The 18,639-nt window shown below is 38.7% G+C and overlaps 1 protein-coding gene across 1 annotated transcript in view; it reads right to left on the bottom strand.

The window, feature by feature from the left end:
* The window catches only part of TRPC5 (transient receptor potential cation channel subfamily C member 5), a 255,909-nt gene that overhangs the window by 145,900 nt on the left and 91,370 nt on the right, over window positions 1–18,639 (bottom strand). The gene's annotated exons all lie outside the window — the stretch shown is intronic.

Genomic DNA, 18,639 nt, shown 5'->3' with positions numbered 1-18,639 from the left:
CCCCCCACCACTACTTTCCTTTGTGAGCAAGTGGCTCTTACAAGTGGGATTGAGACAGTATGTTTCATACCATCATATGACCACAGGGTATTTTTACTAGCAGTTTAAAGTGCAGGCACAAGTATGTGACCACAAATGAACAAAAGCAAGCCATTGGTGACATGTCCATTTGTTTTGCTGTCTGCTCCAGTCACTAAAGGATTTAAGAGGAATCTGGACTGAAACTGAAATGGAGAAAATTCTCCCCATGAACTAAAATTGTGTTTGCAGATTGAGAAATGACTGCCACACAAAAACAGACACATAGATCAATGGAACAGAGAGCCCAGAAATGGACCCTCAACTCTATGGTCAACTAATTTTCGACAAAGCAGGAAAGAATGTCCAATGGAAAAAGTCTCTTTAACAAATGGTGGTGGGAAAATTGGACAGCCACATGCAGAAGAATGAAACTGGACTATTTCCTTACACCACACACAAAAATAGACTCAAAATGGTTGAAAGACCTAAATGTGAGACAGGAGTCCATCAAAATCCTAAAGGAGAACACAGGCAGCAACCTCTTCGACCTCAGCCGCAGCAACTTCTTCCTAGACACATCACCAATGGCAAGGTAAGCAAGGGCAAAAATGAACTACTGGGACTTAAGATAAAAAGCTTTTGCACAACAAAGGAAACAGTCAACAAAACCAAAAGGCAACTGACAGAATGGGAGAAGATATTTGCAAATGACATATCAGATAAAGGGCTAGTATCCAAAATCTATAAAGAACTTATCAAACTCAACACCCAAAGAACAAATAATCCAATCAAGAAATGGGCAGAAGATGTGAACAGACATTTCTCCAAAGAAGACATCCAAATGGCCAACAGACACATGAAAAAGTGTTCAACATCGCTCGGCATCAAGGAAATCCAAATCAAAACCTCAATGAGATACCACCTCACACCAGTCAGAACGGCTAAAATTAACAAGTCAGGAAACAACCAATGTTGACGAGGATGCAGAGAAAGGGGAACCCTCCTACACTATTGATGGGAATGCAAGTTGGTGCAGCCACTCTGGAAAACAGTATGGAGGTTCCTCAAAAAGTTGAAAATAGAGCTACCCTACGACCTAGCAATTGCACTACTGGGTATTTACCCCAAAGATACAAATGTAGGGATCTGAGGGGGCACGTGCACCCCAATGTTTATAGCAGCAATGTCCACAATAGCCAAACTATGGAAAGAGCTTAGATGTCCATCAGCAGATGAATGGATAAAGAAGAAGTGGTATATATATACAATGGAATATTATGCAACCATCAAAAAACCGAAATCTTGCCATTTGCAATGACGTGGATGGAACTAGAGAGTATTATGCTAAGCGAAATAAGTCAATCAGATAAAGACAAATATCATGATCTCACTGATATGAGGAATTTGAGAAACAAGACAGAGCATCATAGGGGAAGGGAGGAAAAAATGAAACAAGATGAAACCAGAAAGGGAGACAAATCATAAGAGATTCTTAATCTCAGGAAACAAAGTGAGGGTTGCTGGGGTGGTGGGGGGTGGGAGGGATGGGGTGGCTGGGTGATGGACATTGGGGAGGGTATATGCTATGGTGAGCGCTGTGAATTGTGTAAGACTGATGAATCACAGACCTGTACCTCTGAAACAAATAATACAATATATGTTAATTTAAAAATAAAAAAAAACAATAGGGAAAGTCAAGAATATGTTTATTTGCATACATTATATGTTAAAAAAAAGACGAAGATAGCAGGAAGGGTAAAATGAGGGGGGGGAATCGGAGGGGGAGACGAACCATGAAAGACTATGGACTCTGAGAAACAAACTGAGGGTTTCAGAGGGGAGGAGCATGGGGGAATGGGTTAACCCGGTGATGGGTATTAAAGAGGGCACATACTGAATGGAGCACTGGGTGTTATCCGCAAACAATGAATCACGGAACACTACATCGAAAACTAATGATGTAATGTATGGTGATTAACATAACAATAAAAATTTAAAAAAATCACAGAGGGGAGGGGGGTGGGGAGATGGGTTAGCTGGTGATGGGTATTAAAGAGAGCACATACTGAATGGAGCACTGGGTGTTATACGCAAACAATGAATCATGGAACACTACATCGAAAACTAATGATGCAATGTACGGTGATTAACATAACATAATAAAAAAATTATTAAAAAAAACTAATGTGTAATGTATGGTGACTAACATAACATTATTAACAAACAAACAAAAAAAAGAAATGACTCCCACAGATTGATTTTGGTGGTAGAATACCTTGATTCAACCTGAAGAACACCAGTGATTTGTGGGCCTGTAATCTGTTGAATACCAATTGATTGGAACATTTTGAGTGTTATTTATATAATTAGTCATCCTGTACTACTACTTATAGTAAGCAGTTCTGTAAGTTATGTCTACAACTTAGTGTACAATATGGGACTTTTATTGACCCTCAAATTTTCTCAAATACTAGCATCTTAGGATACTAGTATTTATTAAAAATATTCCTCTTGGCCCTTGTCTTTCCCAGATGAACCATGTCTCAAGTCAGGAGGCTTTTAAGCCCACTCTTTATTTTAATGGTCCCAAATATTTATCAAGGGCTTTAAGATTACAAAGTTCTTTTATATATACCATCTCATTAAATTATTTTACATATCCTTGCCTACCTCACTGAGTTGCTATCATTTACTTTTTAAAATACTTGAACAATGTAGGGGTTAGGGGTGCTGACCCCCTGAGCAGTCAAAAATCCATGTGTAACTTTTGACTCCTCCAAAACTTAACTACTAATAGCCTGCTGTTGACCAGGAGCCTTAGCAGTAACACAAACAGTCAATTAACACATATTTTACATGTTACATGTATTATACACTGTGTTCTCACAATAAAGTAAGCTTAAGAAAATGTTATGAAATCATAAAGAAGAGAAAATATATTTATAGTACTGTACTGTATTGAAAAAAATCCATATATAAGTGGACCTGTGCAGTTTAAGCCCATGTTGTTCAAGAGAATATTTTCATCATCACAGAAATTAAGAGTTTGCTATAGCACCCAAGGACTAGTAAGTGGCAGAGTCAGAATTATAACCCAAGTCTTCTAATTCCATGTTCTGGACTTTCCCACCTGGTCCATTCAGTGTAAAATGGAAAAGTGAGGAATACCCTATGAAATACAATGATTTAAAAAAAAGTCTTTGTGTGACTTGACCTCTGCAGTGATCCCAGGGCTGCACTTCACATTGTATTTGAAGATGGTTACCACGTTTCTGCTGAGCTCCAGCAAGATTCTGCCCTTGGATCCTTTAGCAAGTTGAACTATGCTTATAAATCCTTTTAAATGATAGAAATTTTCCTCACTGATATGGACTAAATTATATCCCTCCCCCCAAATTCACACATTGAAGCCCTAATGTCCAGTGTGATTGTATTTAGAATAAGAAAGTAATTAAGGTTAAATGAGGTCATGAGGGTAGGGCCCTGATAGTATTAGTGCCCTTATAAGGAGTGACATCAGGGAGCTCGGTCGCTCTTTCAACCATGTCGGGACGCACTGCCTGCAACCAAGAGAGCTCTTGCCAGAAACCAAATCAGCTAGCCCCTTGATTTTGGACTTCCCAGCCTCCAGAGCTTTGAGAAATAAATTTCTGTTGTTTAAGCCACCGAGTCTGTTGTAATTTGTTATGGCAGACTGAGCAGACTAAGAAATCCACTGTAGGTTTCTTCTTACAATGGAAAAATTAAAAAGTTTAAAGAAGTTATCATTGGTGGTGCCTGGGTGGGTCAGTCAGTTAAGCATCTGACTCTTGGTTTCGGTTCAGGTCTTGATCTCAGGGTTGTGGGATCGAGCCCTGAGCCCTGCTTTTGGTTCCATGCTCAGCATGGAGTCTGCTTAAGAATCTCTCTCCCTCTCCTTCTGCCCCCTCCTCCCCACATTCTCTCTCTCAAATAAATAAATCAATCTTAAAAAAAAGAAGATATCATTGACATTCCAACAGTTGTGTGCATGGGACAGATTGATTATACCTATTTTGTTCTGAGGGGATACATTTAACTTAATGGAATCCACTCATAGTAGGCATTGAGAGGTTGCCCTGGGTTTGGGTTTAGAAGGAACTGAGGGAGCTTTATTAAATGACTTTTTTTTTTTCACTAGGGGTGGGAGTTAGTAGTAGTCTACCCCTGGAAACTCAGTGTAGCAGACCAGGAATTTACGTTGCCTCCTCAGTGGATTGGACTACAGCTTTGCATAGGAATTGCTAATTTATTATTAGAGGGGCTTGATCTGGCTCTTAATACTCTTCTTACTCAAAGGTGTTAAAAATGTTATATACATTCTATATATTTATGATATTATTATACATCACCCATTTGTAATTTTAGTTTATAATCTGAGCAAAACTATTATTTTGAACTTAAGTCAAAATGACAATTTCATCACAAACCCAGGTTTATATAGCAACTTCTCCTTCCTCATTTTTCTCTGGTTACTCATTATTATATTCCTTTACTTACATGAACCGCTGAACATTCCTAGATCTTTTATATTTTGGCATGGCTACTGTTGTAAGGGTATTTTATTTTATTTTATAGGGGTGTTTTAAACCTTTGACACTTATGGATGGTCTTGTTGTCTTTTTCTTCTTTCAATTTTTTTCCCAATGTAAGAATGGTCTTGAGGGGATGGGCAAGACAGAATGGTCAGCAGCTTTCCCTGTTAGTGGATACTAAGGCCAAGATAGAAGAAGGACACCAGCTATTCTCTTAATATTTAAAAACACAGTCCCACATGTGAGTACAATAGAGCTGACCTTCTGAAAGACTATGAAAAAGGCAGTTTCTTGGGCATATTTCTACTTTCCCTTTTTTGTTTCCTTTTCACATCTACTTCCACTGCCTGCACCAAGCACAGAGCCTACAGGGCAATGACACAGGGCCTTCTTTTCACTTAGCTGTCTAATATCCATAAAGGTGTTAGCTGACTAAAAAGGCTGAAAATATTACTGTTCACAGGAAATACCTTGCTATTTAAAAAAGGGATTCTTGGAAATCAAAAAGACTTCAAGACCCATAGTAATGAATTTTTAATAGTGGAATTTTGAGGATAGCTATTTTTGTTCTGGAGAGAAAAAGGTAGCCAAATGCTTTATGTATTTGTTAGGGTAGCCTAACACCCTTAGTGGGCAAGGAGCACACACACATGTCCCTAGGAAGAAGAATTCTGCTCCTTGCTTACAGATTATATGATGCTTCCACAGCGATTCTAATCTCTGGAGACAGAGGCAGTAGTGTGCTGTAGATGGCTCATACAGCCTCACATCTTGGATTTGGCAAAGGATTGTTGTCCAGGCAACATTAGCAAATAGAGATAAATTAGACCTTGTCAAAGTTGAAAACTTTTCTATACTTCAAAAGATGCTACCAGGGAAGTGAAAAGATAACCTACAGAATGGAAGAAAATGTTTGCAAATCATATATCTGATAAGGGGTTTGTACCTAGCATATGTAGAACTCTTGTAACTCAGTAATAAGACAAATAACCCAATTAAAACTATGCAAAGGACTTAAATAGATGTTTCTCCAAAGAAAATATACAAATGGCCAATAAGGACATGAATAGATGCTCATCATTAATCAGGCAAATGTAAATCAAAACAATGAGATACCACTTCACGCCCATCAGAATGGCTATAATAAAAAAGATAATAATAAGTGTTGATGGCAATGTGGAAAAGTCAGAACCTTCATGCTCTGCTGTGGGAATGTGAAATGGAGCAGCCACTTTGGAACAGTCTGATAGTTTGTCAAATGGTTACAAATAGAGTTACCATATGATCCTGCAATTACACTTCTAGGTATATATCCAAAAGAAATGGAAGTGTATGTTCACACAAAACTTACACATAAATGTTTATAGCAGCATTATTCATCATAGATAAAATGTGGAAACCACCTACATGTCCATCAGCTGATGAGTGGATAAACAAAATATGGTTATATCCATACTATGAAAGATTTGGCCATAAGAGGAATGAAGTCTGATTATTAGAATCATCAATGTTGATGAACCTTGAAAACATTATGCTAAGTGAAAGAACTCAGTCAAAAAAGGCCACATAATATATGATTAATTTTTATGAAATATTCAGAATAGGCAAACCTATAGAGCCAGAAAGTACATTAGTCATTGCTGAGAGGTGGGGGACTTGGTTCTAGGGTTTGTGGTTGTTTTTTACTATAGTGATTGTTGTGCATATCTGTGAATATATTATACTAAAAAACAATGAATTATATACTTTAAGTCAGTTATTTATATGCATACCATATATGAATTATCTATCAATAAAGCTGTTTTAAGATATAAATTAAATAGAGACATTGAAAATGAAGATATAAAAAAACCAAATTGAATTTCTAGAGATGAGAAGTACAGTATCTGAGGTAAGTAGTATACTGCATGGGATTAATGGTGAAGAAGAGATTAGATGATGAGGAAGAAAACATTAGTTAACTTTAATACACAGTGATAAAACTATCCAAAGTGAGGCACAGAGAGACAAAAGAAAACAAAACAGAATATTAGTGAGCTATGGGACAATTTCATCATATGTGTAACTGGAGTTCCCACAGGAGAAAAGAGAGGAGATGGCCAATAAGGGATTTGAGAAATAATAACTAAAATATTTTTCAAATTTGATGAAATATCTACCTATACATCCAAGAACCTCAAGTACAAGAAACACGAAGGGAATTATGCCAAAAGACATCTTAATCAAATTGCTCAAAATTATTGATGAAAGAAAAATCTTAAAAGTTATCCGAGGACAAACAACACCTTGGATTCAGAGGAACAAAGATAAGATCGACAGCAGATTTCTCCTCAGAAACAATATGAGCTAGAGGTAAGTGGGGAAACATCTTTAGAAGTAGTGGAAGAAAAAAGTCAAATCCTTCACTGGGAAAAAAAAAAATCTTAAGAAAGAAAAATGAAATAAAGAGTTTCTCAGACTGCAAAATTTGAAATAATTCATTACCAGCAGACCCACACCATGAGAAATATTAAAGGAAGAACTGCAGGCAAAAGGAAAATAATGTAAGAAACAAATACAGAGGGGTGCCTGGGTGGCTCAGTCATTAAGCATCTGCCTTCAGCTCAGGTCATGATCCCAGGGTCCTGGGATCAAGCCCCGCGTCTGACTCTCTGCTCGGCGGGAAGCCTGCTTCTCCCTCTCCCACTGCCCCTGCTTGTATTCCCTCTCTCTCTGTCTCTCTCTGTCAAATGGATGAATAAAATCTTAAAAAAAAAAGAAATACGGATCTATACAAAGAAGAGCACTAAAATTGGAAGATACATAGGTAAATATACAACACACTTTTTTCCTAAGTCTCCTTGAATGTAATGGACTATTTTAGCAGTGTATTGTGGAGTTTATAACATAAAAAGTAAAACCTTTGACAGCAATAGCACAAATGCTGGGATGGAAAAAAAATGGGAGTATGCTGTTTCAAGTTTCCTATATGGCAGGATTTCTAACTCTAAGGCAGATACTTCTCTGCTGTGCATCTTAGGAAGAAAAACCAGCCCACATCTAGACACACTGGAAATTCCTTTGCCATTTTGCTTCTAGTCAGAGAATAAGAACTTGCTAATCTTTGTGTCAGTAAGGTGCCATCTTCCTGTCAGTCAGTTGGTGACAAAAACTGGTTTATTTTCCCTAGTTCTGTTGACTGAAGCATTTTACATAGCACTACAGTTTCAGGGGATGGTAGCTGATACTCTGTCATTTTCTACCCTCTCTTGTTCTTCATCTTTTTTTTTAAAGATTTTATTTATTTATTTGCTAGAGAGAGAGAGCATAGGCGAGAGAGAGTGAGTGAGAGTACAAGCAGGGGGAGCTGCAGGCAGAGGGAGAAGCAGGCTCCCCACTGAGCAAGGAGCCCGATGCGGGACTCGATCCCAGGACCCTGGGATCATGACCTGAGCTGAAGACAGCCACTTAACTGACTGAGCCACCCAGGCGTCCTCTTGTTCTTCATCTTGATGCAAAATTTCCCTTGCACTTGAAAAGACAAGTAGCTTAGAAACATGAGGTTGTCACTTGGTCTTGAACTTAAAGTTTCTAGGCTGGTGTTCAAGTACTGAGTGAACATCTGCTATGCTCTGAGCACTCTTAGGAGTATGCATTATATTATTTATCTTTATATTCTCCCCAAAATGCCTAGCATATTGCCTCCATATAAAAGGCACTCACTATATTGTCACTGAAGAAATAAATGAGACCACATGGTGCTTATGATTTGCCTACTATCTATATTCACAGTGCCCAACCCAATGTGCCTGACCACGCTTAGTTTCCTTGCATTTTAATGGTAAATAACTTCTTATGGATTCAAGTCCATGAGAACAAAAATTGGGTCTGTCACATTCATCAATATATTTCTTCACCTAGCATAGCATCTGGCATGTAGCAATAGTAGCTTGGCAAAATTTTGTTGAGTGGATGAATGAGCGAATAAACAAATAGACTTTGGGAAAGATATTTAATCTTTCTGAGCTCTTGTTTCCTAATATGGAAAGTAGCATTAATAATCTTATTGTGATAACATACATGTAAAGTACCTAGCACATTGCTTGGCACATAGCAGGCAATCAATATATGTCCAAGTTTTTCCTTTCTCCCCCTTGCTCCATCCCAACCACCTACCTGTATGCATGTCCTGAGACCATTTTCCATAATGACTTTGTTCTAGCATGTGAACTGAAAAACCAAATTATCAGCCATGTTGATGGCCAGTGTTACCTTAATTTAACTCTCAAGGTGGGTCCAGGGAACTTTCATGGATGGATGGAAAACCCTTCAAGATCTAAAACTATAAATTCTGAAAGGAAGGTTTTTCAGACCCCCCATGAACAAAGGTAGAGGAAATATTTATGAGCTCTGAAGCTCTTCAGCACACAAGGCATGGGTTGGGGAATTCTTTCGCTTACCAGCTCTGGGAGGTCTGAATGCTCAGAATTTTCATACTCTCCAATCTGATGCTCCAACCTCATGTTAGACCAAGTAAGGCTTCCGTGAATGATCCTAGACAGCCAACTTTTGAGAAACTCATCTAATTTTGAGATTCTAGTTCCAACTATGCTGAAATTTACCTTAGGCCAATCCTGTAATTTCTCTGAGACTCAATTCTCTCTCCATAAAGAAGATTTGTAAATTTCCATCAAGGTGGAAGAGGATAAAGAAAATGTGGTGCTTTATACAATGGAATATTGAACTGCAGTTAAAAGGAATGGTCCAGGGGCACCTGGGTGGCTCAATTGGTTAAGTGTCCAACTCGGTTTCTGCTCAGGTCATGATTTCAGGATCTTGGGATTGATACCCACACTGGGCTCTGTGCTCAACGCAGCGTCTGCTTGTCTCTCTCCCTCCTGCTCTGCTCCTCCCCCTCCCTGCTCATTCACACTCCCTCTCAAATAAAAAAAATAAAATAAAATAAAAGGAATGGTCTAGATCTCAAAACAATGCTGAGTGAAGAAAGCCAGATACATACTGTATGATAACTTTTAAACAAAACACAAAAAATACTGTATGTTTGTATATAGAATTATCAAGTATGATCTGAAAAGAAAATCAGCAAACTAATAATAGTTCTTACATCTGAGGGGGATGGGAGGGCACAAGGAGGTGTACCAGATTGTGAAGAGGTCCATTAGATTTATCTGTAATATTCTGTCCCAAATGAAAAATAAAATTTCTTCTAATTTTCTATATTTTAAAAATAAATTTCTAAAATATTCTTTTAAAAAAAAGGAAAGCATTAGACTAGGTACTCCCTAAGGTCTCTTTGAGCTCTAAAATTCTAGGGCTCTAACATAAAAGGAAGAATTCAGTAGTGGAAGGTTGCAGCAGTCTCACTTAGCTCACTTTGGCTAAATTCTCCCCTGGGAGATCAGAGCAGACCACCTTTAAGATCTGTTCCAACACTGAGTGTCTTTGGAAACAAGAGAAGAGAGACTCAGCTCTTTTATATGATTCATTGCTTTCTGGGCTCCTGCATGAACTATGTCCTGACTTCAGTGTAGGAGTTGGGGATCAGAAGGGCTTGGCTACCAGATGGCTTACTACAGAAAGGTAAAATTATCTTGGATGTTTTCCACCATGGAATACTTCTATCTTTTGACAGGAATATCAAGGGAAGATGTTTTCCCTGTAGAATTTTCTTTCCCTGCTTACTTTTTCTTTTATGTTAACTGCTGCTGCTAATAGAAGCTGCTTAGAACTGCTTTATCTTTGATGAGTAGACAAGGGCTTGTCTGAAATTTAAAAAACCCAGACATCTGATTGCTACTTATTGTGGTAGAAAGACAGAAGAACTAATTGGCAACTCTCTCACACCCACCAGTTGTCTGCCTCTTTCCTCTTTCCTTTCTTGTGTTTCTATCCCTTCTAGGACAGCAATGCAGGGCTGTTAGGTACCTTCAGCTCTGAACACTGGGGATTCTTTCTTTCCCTCTATACCACTGCATACTTATTCCTGCTTCTAACATAGTAGTTATCCCAGTGGCTAGATACATTTGGAATATTTCCCCCTTCTCCTCTGGGCTTATGTCCAGCTCCCCTTCACAAAGCTTTCCCTGACCACCTCATTGCACAGTGACCTCTCTTCCCTGTCCACTGTGGCATATCAGCTGTACCATATAGATTAATCCTGATACTGCTTTGAATTCTCTCACCATTTAAACAATGTTCATCTTCTTTCCCTGTCATCCCATTTTATAAACAGGGCTCGGAATTGGATGGGTGGGTGACAGTGGCCAAGGGTAGTAGAATGTTAGGGCCCAAATGTTCATAGGATCTTTTTTCATTCCCAGTTTTTTCCCACCATTTAGAGTGAAAATGTTAGGTCAATGTGTGGATGGAGAACACACCTGAGCAAATGAGCAAAGTTGATAGATACATCAATTTGATAGAGAAAAGGCCTTTAAGGCTCCTATGCATTATTTTTGTAAGAACTAGGCAGAAATCTATCACTTTTAGGTCCATTCATCAAATAAATAGGTTGGGTAGGTTTTATTAAAAAATGAATTTAGCTGCTGACTGGCTCTGCTACCTTTGGCATAGTCTGAGAAACTGTCTACTGGGTAAATTAGAGATTTTTCAAAAGCTTATAAATACCAAACTCATTTTTCTTCATACACAGAAGCCCAAAATGATCCCTAGCATTTTGCTCTATCTGATAAATAATCTGCATCTTTTGTTTCTAAAAAGAAGAAATCAATCAGCCCAGTTGATTTCTTAAATTAGCCTTCTAACTCAGAATTTATCATCATTCTTCTTACTGTAGTTAGTTTGGATGTCAGCCTGAAGCTCAAGTTAAGCACTAAGAATTCCAAGTCACAGATCAGTAAACTATGACACAAATCAAATGAACCCAGTTATTAGGGACAAAGCTGATATGATCATTGGCAAGTAGAATCTCTGATAAGTTACTGCCTTGCATATTCAAAAAATAATTTGTGCTTGGAGACAGGGTGGGGGGAGGAAAAGGGGTGGAATGAGGATTTGCAAAAAAGCATGAAAACCTTTGAGGTGATGGATATGCTCATTATCTTGATTGTGGTGATGGTTTCATATGTGTATACATATGTCAAAACTAATCAAGTTATACACTTTAAATATGTGGAGCTTATTGTATTTCAATTATACCTCAATAAAGCTGTTAAAAATAATTTGAAGATATACATTTTTAAAAATTACATTCCATCATTGAGATAAATTCTTGAAGCTCATAATCTCCACCTTAACCCCAGTGGTTAAGAAAATGTGTTTTGGAGTTGGATGGATCTGTGGCCATATCATTTACTAGCTTAGTGACTTTGGGAAGTTTTTTTTTTTTAACTTCACTGAGTCTCAGTTTCCCATCTGAAAATTAGAGATTGTAATGAGAGCACCTAATTCATACTTTCAGGGCTAAATAAGAGAATGCATGAAAAGCACTTAACATAGCATAGGGCACTAATTAAGCCTTAAAGAAGTGGAAGTTATTATTTTACCTGCAAGTGTGATATTAACCTTGTCTTGGGTGAAAGCATACAGAATCCCCAGCAGATTCCTAAAGCAGTTTATTAAATGCAGTCAATCAGCTACCTTTATTAGACACTAGTGGGTAGATCCCCGTAACTGAAACTGCTGGGAAGTAAAAAGATATGCAAATCAGAGCCCCTGACCTCAGTGAGCTGATTAAATGAATGGGAGAGATGGGACACATGTATGAATGAGATTGTGCCAGAGCATGTATGGAAACATACGAAGAAGTCCTGATTTAAGTAGTGGAAGCAATACAAGGAATAGTGAGTGGACAATTTGGCAGGGCTCACTGGCGAACAGTGGTGGTTGGCAGTCAAACAGGTGAGGGTTTGAGTCCCATCCCTGCCACTTATTAGTTGGGAGAGCCTGGGTAAGTCACTGAGCCTTTCTGAACCTTAATTTCATACATAGAGATACTAATATCTTCTGAGGTTTTTGTGAAGATTGAATGAGGTAATGCATTTGTAGCACTTAGCACAGAGCCTACACCATAGTAAATGTTCAACAAAAATGAGGGCAATTTCTATAATTATACCTCCAAATTTCAGGGTTCTTTTCCACTCTGTTCCCACATGTTTCTTTCTGCCATATTGATGGGAGATTTCCACAGAAGAATCTCAGGGCAGTTTCACTGACCAAAGCTTCCTGATTTGTCTGGCAGTGTGTCGGTTCTCAGCAGGCCTGGTGACTTCTGCCCTTTTGAATTCCACTTAGCCATTCTAGTGGATAATTAGAGCTAACACTTACATGGTCCTATGACACAATATTCTGTGTCAAACAATACAGGACATTTTAGAGAGACGATTCACTGGCCCAAATCTTTCTGTGCCCAGGTATATTATTAGTCAGCGTAGACTACCATAACAAAATACTATGGGCAACCTGAATTTATTTCTCATACTAACAGAGACTGGAAGTCTAGTTGCTTGCTGATTCCATTCCTGGTTTGCACACAGCATCTTTCTCACTGTGTCCTCACATGGTAGGGAGAGAGAGACACACACAGAAAGACACACATTCACACACACACACACACACACACACATACACACAGACACGCAGAGTGAAAGTTAGAGCATGTGAGAGAGAGGGAGGAAGTGTGTGATGTCTCTTCTTATAAGGGCACTATTCCCATCATGAAGGCTCCACCCTCATGAGCTCACCCAACCCTAATTACCTCCCAATGGCCCCATCTTCAAATACCATCACATTAGGGATTAGGATTTCAATATATGAATTGGGGGGGTGCACAATTCAGTCCATAGGCTACTATTTTCTGTTCATAATTAAGTAAATGGCAAGCAATCTTGCCATTTTTTTAGGCCAAAAAAATGCAATCTTGCATTTTTTTTAGGCCAAAATACTTGAAGTCATCCCGCACTTAAGATCCTGGTTTGCGCCCAGGTGGTCCAGCTTTGACTCTTGGTGTGTGTATACTGGCCTGGTAAAGAGGCAGTGGAGTGTAGTGGTTGGAAGTCAGACTCTTGAGCAGAACTTCCTGATTTTGAAACAAAGCTTTGCTCCCTACCAGCTGTGAGACTTCAAGAAACTTAGTCACTCTCTCTGTGAGGCTAATCATCTGCAAAACAGAGAAGATACCATGCATGCATACATACATACCTTTTTAAAAAAATTTAAATTCAATTAGCCAACGTATAGTACATCATTAGTTTCAGATGTAGTGTTCAGTAATTTATCAGTTGTGACTAACACCCAGTGCTCATCACATCACGTGCCATACATACCTTATTGGCTTGTGGTGAGGATTAAATTAGTTAAGAAAGCAAAGAGTTTAGAACATAGGAAGTGCTTAATAAATGTGAGCTATGGATAATGGATAATATCCATTAGAAAACAAGCTCCATGAGGGTAGGGATTTCTGTTTGCTGTCTCCCAAGCACACAGAATAGTACCTGGTACCTATATAAGGTGCTCATTTTTACTGAATAAATGAATGAAACTTTAGTCCCTCTCTTTCAACCATCATATTTAACCCACCAGTTCTACTTTCAAAATATATCTAGAATTGACCAGTTTTCCCTGTTTTCTTGGCTACCATCTGGTCAATAGCCTCTATCTCCTTTCACTGGAATATTACAATATCATCCTAACTGACCTTGGTCTTTCATTCTTTTACTGCCATTGTCCATGCTGGGCTCCCCTCCACTGAAACCTGCCTCCCCTCTCCTTGCCCAGAATCATTTCTTTAAATTTCACTCAAAGTGACTGACTCTTTTTTAAATACTTTTTAAAAAGTTTTTATTTAAATTCTAGTTAGTTAACATACAGTGTAATATTAGTTTCAGATGTACAATATAGTGATTCAACACTTCCATGCAGATGATTGATTCTTTTTAAGCCTAACTTAGATCACACAGCTCCTCTGCTCAAACCCTCCTGTGATCCCCATCTCATTCACAGGAAAGGGCAAAATTTGTACCTGATCTGCTTTTAGTTACCTTTCTGATCTCTCCTATTACTTTCCCCTTTGCTTAATGTGTTTTACTCACACTGGAATAGAACAGTATTTCTTTAATATACCATGAACAGACTCCTGCCCCAGAATCCTTCACTTGCTGTACCTTTTTCTAGGAGTGTTCTAAATTCACTTCCTCATTTTCCTCAGATCTCTACTTAAGTATTGCTATTAGAGAGACTGTTCCTGATCATCCTATATAAAACAGCATCCCAACTTCCAGTGTTCCCTCACCACCTTGCTCCACTTTAGTTGTCTCTGTAGCATTTATCACCACCTGACATATCTGTTATTTGTTTGTTACTTATCATCTGTCTCACCTCACCAAAATGTCATCTCCACCAGGGAAGGCACTTTGGTGATTTTATTCACTGCTGTATCCCCAGTGCCTGGAATAGTGTCTGGAATATTTTAATTCCTCAGTAATTATTTGCTGAATGAATTTAAGTAATTCATGAATAGACATTTTTCCAAAGAAGACATCCAGATGGCTAACAGACACATGAAAAGATGCTCAGCATCACTCATCATCAGGGAAATACAAATCAAAACCATGTTGAGACCTCACACCTGTCACAATGACTAAAATTAACAACACAAGAAACAACAGGTTTTGGCGAGGGCATGGAGAAAGGGGAACTCTCTTAAACTGTTGGTGGGAATGCAAACTGGTGCAACCACTCTGGAAAACAGTATGGAGTTTCCTCAAAAAGCTGAAAATAGAACTACCCTATAATCCAGCAGTTGCACTACTAGGTATTTACCCAAAGACACAAAAATAGAGATTTGAAGGGGCACATGTCCCCTGATGTTTACAGCAGCATTATCAATAATAGCCAAACTATGGAAAGAGCCCAAATGTTCATTGACTGATTAATGAATAAAGATGTGGTGTATATATATACAATGGAATATTACTCAGCCATCAAAAAATGAAATCTTGCCATTTGCAACAACATGGATGGAGCTAGAGTGTATTATGCTAAGTGAAATAAGTGAGTCAGAGAAAGACAAATACCATATGATTTCACTCATATGTGCAATTTAAGAAACAAGACAGATGAACATATGGGAGGGGGAAAAAGAAAAAAAGAGAGAGGGAAACAAACCATAAGAGACTCTTAAATACAGAGAACAAACAGAGGGTTGATGGAGGGAGGTGGGTGGGGGATGGGCTAGATGGGTGATGGGTATGAAGGAGGGCACTTGTTGTGATGAGCACTGGGTACTGTATGTAAGTGATGAATCACTGAATTCTACTTCTGAAACCAATATTGCACTGTATGTTAACTACCTAGAATTTAAATAAAAAATTGAAAAGAAAGAAAGAAAAAGTAATGTCCCTAAATAGCATCTTCTTATGCTAAGGAGCAGTTTATATTCTATAACTTCCTTTGAAGGACAGCTGTATTTGGCTTTGATTATGGGAGAGTGGGAAAAATGAATTTTTCCTTTACAAAACAAGTTTGGTAAGCAAAATATAAGAAAACATGGGGTTCATGGGGGAAAACATTTACAAAAGCCCTTGGGGGTGAAAATTTGTAGGGACATTGGCCTTATTATGTGTTACCACTTCTCCATGCTATGGGTCTGGTCAAAATGTTGTCAGTCTGAGGTGGTGAGTACTGAGGACCAGTTCCCTGTGGCTGCATTTAAAAATCATTCTGAAAAGTCTGTTCTTTTATTTCCATAAAGTAACATTTTTCAAACTATTTTCAAACTATTAACAGTGTCTTCTGGGAAATGTGTTGTTTTTTTTCAGGTGGGGGGAATGGCAGAGGAAAATGGGAACAAGGGAAGGGAAAAGTAGACTTTTATTTTTATGTAATTCTGTATTATTAATTTTTTTAACATGGAGTGAGAATTACCTTTTAAAATAAAAATATATTCTCTATTCTGATTTTTTTTCTTTTGGGAAAAAAAAACTTGGAAATTATCAATTGATGACAGTTCTTCCTATTTTAAAAAATTGATAACGTTCTATCTCTAAAAAACCTATATAGTGGGCAAGTATAGGAAAATAAAAAATGTAAAAGCTCTAGACAAGGTTAGTGAAGCTTGGATTATTTAGGTTTGTGTACTTACAGCCTCGTATAAAATGTTTAATTCACAGATCTTTGCTTGGGACTGTGAATTTATGCTCTAAAGTGGAGGGGATTTAAAAATTAGGAAGACTCTGGTTTTCCCATCTGTGTTAAATCCATATAATCAGATGAGTCTCAATGAGTTTTTGGGAGGAGGGAAGCTCTCTGCTTTTACAAAGCACAAGTCCACCAGAACTCTCTGAGCCACTTTGTATGTTTTCCACACTCTGGCTGACAGTCAGGAAGTAGCACTAGGCTATCCAAGTGATCTTCACTCCAGCTCCTTTGGTTCTAGCCCAAACTGGAACCTAAGAACTGGGAAGGAGGGACAAGGCAGTCATCTAAAACTCAGGCTTGGGGCGCCTGGGTGGCTCAGTTGGTTAAGCGACTGCCTTCGGCTCAGGTCATGATCCTGGAGTCCCGGGATGGAGTCCCACATCGGGCTCCCTGCTCAGCAAGGAGTCTGCTTCTCCCTCTGACCCTCCCCCCTCTCATGTGCTCTCTCTCTCTCTCTCTCATTCTCTCTCTCTCAAATAAATAAATAAAATCTTTAAAAAAATAAATAAAACTCAGGCTTGGGGGTAAGGAAGGGGTCAGCAAGTGGGAGCCGACTTTCCTAACCCTGAACTCAGCTGTGTGCTACTTCTTAGAGGTCCAGGAGATGTCTTCAAATAGCAGACATCCCAATAATGACAGCATAATGCAGATGCAGCCTCCCCTGCACCCAGCAAGACTGTCAGGGTAAGACCCACTGTGCCCTGTGATACCATTTTCTACACTGATTGGCACCACTATTCCTTGGCTCCAGTGCCTAAGAAGTATGTTTTTGCTCTTCTCAGCAGCTCCTCTCTCATTACACACCTGTACATACCTCTTGCTCTTTTTCTTTCTGATTGCCTAGACTATCAAATTAAAAAGACAAACAAACCACCTCCAAACCATTTAGAGCGTAAGCCATCTGTTGCCTTGATGTTCAATGCAGAGCCCACTAGAGAATTGAGGTGTTCACTTACAGTCCACTTATAGTACCACGTTCCAAGACTGTTAGACCCTTGACAGTGTTTTCCAAATTTTCTAAAAATTAGACAGGTACCCTGCACATCTTGAAAGTATCAAAAGAGTGAGTAAACAACATGCTTTAAACACTCCTTCATTTGTTTTAATATAATTAGGTTTGGGAGCAGGCAATCAATCAGAATGTCTATGTGTAGCATTTTGAAATCAGGAAGAAATTGGAAACATAACCATTGTGACTCCATTCTAATAAGCATGAATGCAAGCAGAATAGCTAAAGAGAAGACTCTTTCTACCCTTTCCAGTTCCTCCTCCTACTCAGAGAGTTCAGCACAAGCCAGTTGTTCTAAGACCCCTGAAACATGGCATGTAGTTAGCCACCTTTTCTCTTGGGACTTGAGTAAGCCTAGGGGTAATTATGTGGGCATTCATTTCAGAGAGAGTGAGTGCCTACTAGTAGCCAAGCATTGTGCTAGGCATTGGGTATACAATGGTGAGCAAAAACAGATGTGATGCCTGCTTTCTTGGAGCTTCTGATCTCATGGGTGAGATAGACATTAATCAAATAATTACACAAATGAGTATATAATTATAAACTGAGTTAAATATTCTGAAGTAAAGCAACAGAGTTCTAAGGAAGTATACACTATAATGGGGAGTTAATGAAGTCTTCCCTGAAGAAATATTGCTTAAACTAAGATTTGAAGGGTTAGTAGGAGTTAAGTGACTGAACAGAAAAAAAAAAAAGTGTTCTAAGTAGGAAGAGTAACAGGTCCAAAGTGCTGTGGAGCACTAGAAACAAGATCAGTGTGATGGGTCCAGACAGTGAGGGAGTGGTGGGAGATGGAGCTGGAGAATTCAGTGGGGGTGTTTTACAATAGGGGTGCCACTGGCTTTGGAATACCACAATTGTACATGGGGGTGGGGAGTGCCAGTTCATATATGCAAAGTTGCA

Source organism: Callorhinus ursinus, unplaced genomic scaffold (genome assembly GCF_003265705.2).
Source record: "Callorhinus ursinus isolate GAN/ISIS: 27379988/994484 unplaced genomic scaffold, GSC_fseal_2.0 scaffold65, whole genome shotgun sequence".
In the NCBI taxonomy this organism is placed as follows: domain Eukaryota; kingdom Metazoa; phylum Chordata; class Mammalia; order Carnivora; family Otariidae; genus Callorhinus; species Callorhinus ursinus.
This window is presented reverse-complemented; position numbering and strand designations above follow the sequence as displayed.